Source organism: Lactuca sativa, chromosome 2, assembly GCF_002870075.4.
Source record: "Lactuca sativa cultivar Salinas chromosome 2, Lsat_Salinas_v11, whole genome shotgun sequence".
Lineage (NCBI taxonomy): Eukaryota > Viridiplantae > Streptophyta > Magnoliopsida > Asterales > Asteraceae > Lactuca > Lactuca sativa.
The window spans coordinates 179,655,759-179,663,893 of NC_056624.2; the positions used below are offsets into that span (position 1 = coordinate 179,655,759).

General features: G+C 28.0%; 1 long non-coding RNA gene across 9 annotated transcripts; it reads left to right on the forward strand.

Annotated features, from left to right (window-relative positions):
* Positions 1–2,132: 2,132 nt before the first annotated feature.
* LOC111876715 (uncharacterized) lies at positions 2,133–5,270 on the forward strand. 9 transcript variants are annotated; one of them, XR_006188317.2, is made up of 4 exons: positions 2,138–2,541; positions 2,708–4,690; positions 4,824–4,939; positions 5,073–5,270. It is a non-coding gene; the product is annotated as an uncharacterized LOC111876715 (long non-coding RNA). The 9 variants fall into 9 exon arrangements; XR_006188316.2 differs by having other exon boundaries at positions 4,830–4,939; XR_002845085.3 differs by having other exon boundaries at positions 2,708–2,805; positions 2,935–5,270.
* The last annotated feature ends 2,865 nt before the right edge of the window (positions 5,271–8,135 follow it).

Consider the following 8,135-nt stretch of genomic DNA (forward strand, 5'->3'; position numbering starts at 1 on the left):
AACTACCAGATAATAACACCATGCAATGAAATATGAGTGATAGTATATCATAATTATAATCAGGATAATATGCATGTATAGAAAACATTACCTTTAATTCCTGAATGTTTATATTTATTATGATTAATCCTTGAATTATATATATATATATATATATATATATATATATATATATATATATATATATATATATATATACACACAATCATAATTGATGTTACTGTATGTATGTACAATATTCTATAAGAATAATACACAATGTTTCATGTCCATATTGAACTAGTGATTTCCTTAATTATGATGAATCTTTGATAGATACTCACACAATGTAATGCCATATGGGTAATGATATACGATTAATATAATCAGAAGAATTTCATTACAAAATAAGATTTAAACAAAACCATGTCATTGTATTAAAGATTGTTTTCTATAAAAGATCAGATAAAAGAAAAATGAAAAATATTAAACATAATAATGATATCAATTATTATAAGAACAAAGTCAACAATGCATTATTTTTCACTAATTATGACTCATATTTTGGAAATATACTCATATTCTTAAAGAAGAATTTAGTCATGAGAAGGGGTGATACATTTGACTCTTTTTTCATTCAGGACTTTCATCAAACATGTAAAATGCATGTATAGTTTAAGTGAATTTGTTGAATAACAATAATTACTTTGCACATACCTTGTCAATTTTACAAAACACATTGCTTGAAAAGTGTTGAAAATCAAACCTTAAAAGTGCTCAAAGTCAAACCTTGACAAATTGTAACAATCATAAATCTGATAAATAGAAATTGAATCTAGAAAGTGCTCAAAATAGATGTAAAGCTGCTAAACGATTGTGATTTGATGAAGAATTGTTGAAATTAAAGATCAACGAAGAAAAACTAACCCTCTTTGTTGAAAGTGGATGATTATGGTGCTAAAAATCGATTAGATTTTAACAGTGATATATGTGATTTGATGAAGTATATTGTTGAAAATAACCTCTATCTGGTGATCACCCCTATATGTCGATAGATGAAAATCAACCCCCAGATGTCGATAGATGAATTTCAACCCCAATCAATCTGATTATCAATTGCAGATGTAGAAGAATGAAGAAGATGAACTCGAAAAACACAAAAATCATGAATTTAGAAGCTATGATTTAGATAGGATAGGATCATTCTTCGATAAATCTATCTCAAAATCAAATGATGATATGGTTGAAATAAGTGAATATTTAAGGAGATTGAAGATCGATTACAAGAGAAGATTATGGAATATTGATGACATAAGAGTGATAGTTTTGGTAGAAGAAACGAAGTAGGTGAAGATGTTCTTGAGGACGACGTGAATATGACGCTAATTGAGTATCAAATCTGGTAGTGATATTATATTTAACTTAGTGACTAATTTGCCCCTAATTAACTAATCGTTTAGATTAATTAGTGTTAATCTGTTTTTTTATAAGCCACAAGATCAAATTTGATGAAAGGCTAACATTTGGTCCCCATGTTTCACAAAATATAGGTGGTCTCAAATGAACCTCTACCTATATATATAGGAATGAGTTCTATGAAAAACAAATAACTAGGACAACATCTACCGGAACCAATAATCAAATAACACGTGTCCATTTCTTTCTTTACAAGTAATGTATTGTGGAAGTTATTGTAGAAGTGATGTGTTGTCATGTTTTTATTGGTTCAAATATATGTTGCTCTAATGATTCATTTTCCATATAACTCTTCCCTCTATATATATATATATATATATATATATATATATATATATATATATATATATATATATATATATATATATATATATATATATATATATATATGTTAAAAAGCATTTAGCACAACCCATATACGATTTTGTACAGTGAATTTATGCACAAAATTTTTAGAGAAATTAAATATCCTCCTACTTTTTGTTCCTACATATCCTCCTACCCAATGAAATGGTGACATGTGTAACATTTAATGATCATTTAATGAGATTTAATGGTATTTTAGAATACTAATATGACACATGTTATCATTTAAATGGGTAGGAGAATATATAGGAACAAAAAGTAGGAGGATATTTAATTTCTCAAATTTTTATGCGATCAGCCATAATGTTTTTCACTCGGTCCCCCTTTAATCTCGGATCTATAGTTACCTAAATAAACTGATTCTCATATATATCAAATCTTTTCTCCCTTCTTTTTCTGGATCTCACGCTATTTTCAGTTTAAAATTTTGAAAATTTTCCTCTCTATAAGATGCTCCCCCTTTTTCTCAACCATCTCTCCTTCTCTCTAAGCCTAATTAGCCGCCAGGCACACCAGCTCCAAAGTCTCACACCATACCAGGAGCACACACCTTGAACCAGTCAAGACCATTGCACCATCGTTGTTTGACCCACTTGAAACCTAACCCCCTCTCTCTCTCTCTCTCTCTCTCTATTCAAACGTAGGTTGGTGGTAAGTTTCTTGAAATGGCATATTTGAATACTGATGATTGAAGTTTTCCGGCGATTTGAAGTCAAATAGGTAATTTTTCTTTCCTCCCTTTCAATGGCAACATTCTGAGCATATTTCTTCAATTTTTTTTGTGAAATACTGTGTGTGTGTGTGTGTGTTTATTCGTGATCATATGTGTATGTATTTGCATGTGTATTTGTCTAATTTTCTGTGTATGTATTTTTCTAAAATATAGGTGGAGATCCGGTTGATTTTGATTGTCTGGAAGCTAGGGTTTAGTTCACCCTTTTGTTCGATATTCCTCTTTTTATATTTGCGTATCTGAGGAAAATTGTGGGTGTTTGATTCACAGTTCTATTTTTTTTTTTTTTTAAGTTTTTCATATGCAAATGAAGACACATGTTGGATATATACAAATGATCTGACTTTTTATGATTTTTTTTTGTTTTCCCTGGTTTGTAGGTAAAGATTTCATTTTTTTTGTAGTTTTGATGGACTGGATGTTATTTCGATCAAAAGGACCACCGCCATCACAACCCAGCAAAATCCTAGCCTCTGTTTTTAGACAAACATAATCAATGTGCCAAAGTATGTTCCCTTTAAACCCTTACCCCTTTTCTGTTCACTCGACCCATGTATTTGTTCACTCAACCCATGTATTCAGACCCACATAATCATAAATGTTGACATCGAACATGCTATTGGAGACCTCTTTCAGATATGAGAAAAGTTGAAGGAAATAGAGAAACATGAAGATGGGGTCTACAACTGTTAGTTTATTTTTTCTTGCATATTTCACATTTTTTACTATACAGTATTGGAAAGGTATATAAGTTCCATATATTCGCCGATACTTTTAGACGATAACAAACTAGATGCTTTTCATTGCTTACGTTCCGTTTGTGAACCACCAAGAGGAGTTACTTTATTAGATGCTTCCAATAGAATACTCATTTCTTGAGAAATGTCGATCTTTACCTTTTTTATTTGCAAGTTAATAAAGTTGTGATTTAAAAAATGTACAAATTTTAATAATGATGTATAGAATTACATATGCCTCAAGTTTTGACAAAAAAAAAATTAAATAGGGAACAAGTTATAAATTGCTTTTGCTCTTTTCTTCTTAGTTGAATTTTTATTTTTTATCTAGAATTATATACGATGTTCATAACTTCAAATCATTAATACATGAGTAAGTTTCAAAAATGGTCCCTATGATTCCAAAATTTTTTTAGTTTTAATACATCTTTCCACATCATGAGATATATTTATGTTTGTATTTTTGTGGTTTTTTCTTTCCAGTGCACCAATAAATTTATACCTTTTATCCAATAGTTAACCTTTTTTTACATTTTTCCTTTATTTGACTAGGTTTACAGGCACAATATATGGAGTTGAGGACATATCTCCTTAGCTCTCTTCTAAATAGAGATTGATGAAGGTTGATACTTCTTGATTTCAGTTTATCTATTTGGTTATTAAAACAACTTAGGAAACTAAAAAGGTCAAAGTTTCAAACCTCTTCTTGACAATTTCAAGCCTACAGGGATGAACCAACATCCAATGTGAGACAGGAAAATGGTGTCTCCATGGGAGATCGAATATTACATTTTCATTTTGAATTTATAAAGTCAAAGAAACTAATATTTAGCTTCAAATCTCCTCGAATTCTTTATATTTTCTCGAAACTATTAAAAATGTGATCTTTAAAGGCTTAAAAGAAGCCTTGATTTTTGTGTATGTTGTAACTCTAAAATTTGATCTTTGAAGTTGAAGCTTCTTAAAGAACAGATTTGATTCCTAATATGTGTTTTAAAGCTCACTTTCTTATTGATTTTGCTTCTTTCTGGCTGCTTCACTTTTTGATCATATGATTGTTGATATCGAGGCTATGCTGATGGAACTGGAATATATAAAGATCAGATAGGCTATAAACCACCGAATTAATGATGTAATAACTATTTTTCATGTTTATTTGATTTACCAATGTATGAGAAACTACCCACTCTATTTGACTCAGGTGGCATTAGAGGCCTTAGAGGCCAAGGGATTTCAGTTGCTTTTGTCCAAAGGAGAAGAGGATTTGGTTGTTGACTTGACTTCTAGAATGCTATGATAATCCTAAAAATAGTATTTCTTCTTTCACTTGATCTTTCTTTTTCCTTGATGTAGAAGGAGAATGTGATAATGATAACAATTTGGAACAAATGATACAAATGTATAGTTTCTAAATTGTAACCAAATTTGTCATTTAACTGTTTTGGGTTTTCAATTTGAATATTTTTATCTTTAATATGGGTTCATTTGGGAATCCATCTTACTACCTTTTTATTAACAAAAGTTTTCTGTAGGATCAGTAACCTGGAGACAATGACTCATGAAATTTACAAATAGGTAGTGGACTTGAAGCAACGAAAGAGGGATTCATATTCTACATTTCTACTTCATGTTTTGATCTGTTTCACAGGTCTCCTCCAGTAAACATCCATTTCCTTTATTTTTCAAAGTACATTGGTTAGAAGTGTTGTTCATTTTGTGATAGGAGTTGATAGTAATTGTGATATTGACAATGTTATCTTATTTTCCCTTTTTCAATTTAGATGTTCGACCTATCATGGTTCAGATATGACCAAGAAAGCCATCCCGATGAGTGAACCTAATTAGGAATTCCAGCAAGAAAACATGAAAAAGACTGAATTTAGGATTTTGTTTTTTTGTTTTCTTACTATAACAGAAAGAGTGTAAACTATGATGTTAAAAATAGACAAATAAATGCAAGTATGTTGTTATTTCTATCATATATTTTTAATAGTTTTGAGTTGCTTCTCAGATGATTATTTCCATGTATCGTATTTGTTATCTCTGTACCATTTTTGGAGTGGTTCGCTATCTAATTGCAATTCTTAAATTTACTTGATTTAAGTTTAAATCATTCTGAATAGTGTAATGTTAAGTTGTCGATAAAATTTGTGGTTTGCTATCCTACACTTCTTGGAAGACTGTGTTGACCTATCTATTATCATATTTTTGTGCTTTTTTGGTGGTTGACCATTTTGCCCTTGGTCCTTTCTTAGCTTCTTCCTTGTGTTTTGTTTGTTGATTGGTGTTGGTTTTGATTGTGCTTATTGCTTTCATTTCTTTTATAGGGACTATACTTTCAATATCTTTCCCATTATAGCATGGTACTTTTGAAATATGATGGTTTAATAAGGAAAAATTAGAATAAAATAAAAAAATAGAAATGGAAAAAATATGTTATGTTCTAGAAACAAATGAAAGTACATTTCTATTTTTTGCATTTAGCCCAATTAGGTGCTAACTGTAAGAAATTTTAAATGTACTTTGACTGGTTTTCCTTTTTAAGCATTTTATTGGTGAAAAATAAATTATATAATTAGTATGCATATGTTGCATAATTTTTTTTTATAACAATTAATAATTTGAAATGAAAATAGTATGCTAAATGAGACAAACAAATGGAAGTACATTGTTATATCTTGCATTTACCTTTTGATTATGCTAAATGCAAGAAATAACAAAGTACTTTCATTTATTTTTATAACATCTATTTTTCATTTCTAATTCTAACTTTTTTTTTTAATAAGAAAAAAAACTTAAATTAAAAAAAATGAATCGGAATGAAAGTATGACGCTAGATTAGACAAACAAATAGAAGTATCCAACGTTTCATTTTTAATTCTTATTGATTTCGTTTATGCTAACATCGTTTTTATTGATAATTGTTTAGATATAATAAATTATTTGCGTAAAAGAACTAATCGCGTATGGAAATTAATTTCTGAAAAAACTATTCGCACCTGTCGCTTGGCGCGGGTAAACAGCTAGTATATATATATATATATATATATATATATATATATATATATATATATATATATATATATATATATATATATATATATATATATATATAATAACTTAGTTATTAAAGTAGTTGAAGCAAAACAAGATAAAAGAGTGATTTTATATGGATTAAACGGTAAATGACTAACGATGTTAACCCTAGTGACATAAAAAATGTAACTAAAAAAGATAGTGTTAATATTACTGTTGCTCATCAATGTTTCTTGAATAGTTTAAAAGGTCCTCAAAGTTATTTCCTAGCTCTCTAGGGGTATAAGATGTAGTTTTTCAAGTTTAAAATGTTTTTTTTTTTTATCGATTTTGAAGTGATAAACCAGTTACTCTTTATCATGTCATAAGCCACGTAAATACTTGAATTGCCATGAGTTCGTTTGCCACGTAAGCACAAGACTTCTATCCTTATAATAAAAAAATCATTGTTTTAATTAGAACTAGGGTTTGGACCATCTGCACGATGTTGCGGAAGCCATATATGTTGAAAAACACATCTCAACATTGATAAAGTTATTGGGAGAAATTTACACGTGTTGCGGTGAAAAACTTCGTTACAAAGTGAATCATAAAATTATAAAATAAGGTTTCGAAGCTAAAAAATTTATGTACGGCTGAGGCATACAAAATGACGTTTGAAAATGTATCTTAAACGTATTAATTATCGTTTAAATAAAAAAGTTAATATTAATAAAAATGAAAACTATAAAAACAATTATGTAACGGGTAAAAAATGTATCTTTAAAATATAGTTAGGGATCAAAATTGTAATTTGAATTACCAATAATTTAAATTTAAAACTATGAAGAAGGATAAAAACTGTTTAATCAAAATTATTTTAAGATAGAAAATATAAATGTGAAAAGTTTGTTATAATAAAAATCAAATTATATATTTCCAAATAAAACTTTATTTGTATTTTGTAAACTATAATACGGTAAGAATTTTGTGATTTTCATTTAACATTAATTGTTTATAAACACAAACATACACTGATTCTAGAGGGTGTTTGTATTTTATCTATTTTAATGTTCGAATATGCTTTATTTTAGTAGTCCAGGAAAATAATGGTAATTAATGTACAGGGACATATAGTTTATTTTTTTATGTGTCTTTCTATTTTATTTTCTTTGTTTGAATGTTTGAATATACTTTATTGCATTATTGACTTTGTTTTTATATTATTAGTACTACAAGACATAATGGTAATTTCCAATTAGATGTTGCATAAGCTTTTTTTTATCTACTATCACCTCATTGAAAATGTAAATCCCAAACTCACAACATACCTTCTCAAATTTATCAATTTTGTAATGTTTTTATTTATTATAGTACATTCGTAATGTTTGTATCGCATTAATTCAGTTTGTGATTGTTGTTCTTATTATTAGTACTTCAGGGACATAATGGTAATTTTCACTCAACAAAAATGACCATTAATCCATTTTCTCTTATTTTAGTCATTCATGAGCCAACGATATAACTTTATATTTCAATCTCTGTTTGTTGTTCTTATTATTATTACTTCATGAATATAATGATAATTTAATTTGTCTTTATATTTTCTTTGCCATTGTTCTTATTATTGTATGTGTCTTTCAAACAATTGTGTTTTTTATTTTTTTTTATTACATATTTTATACTTTATTTTTTATATAGCATTGTAATTTAAATTATTCATTGTGTTTCTTTTTAACATCTATTCAAATGTATATACTTTTTTATAAATATATATTAATATTAATTTTAAATAATCAATACAGTGTTAAACAAACTTAAGTCTTATT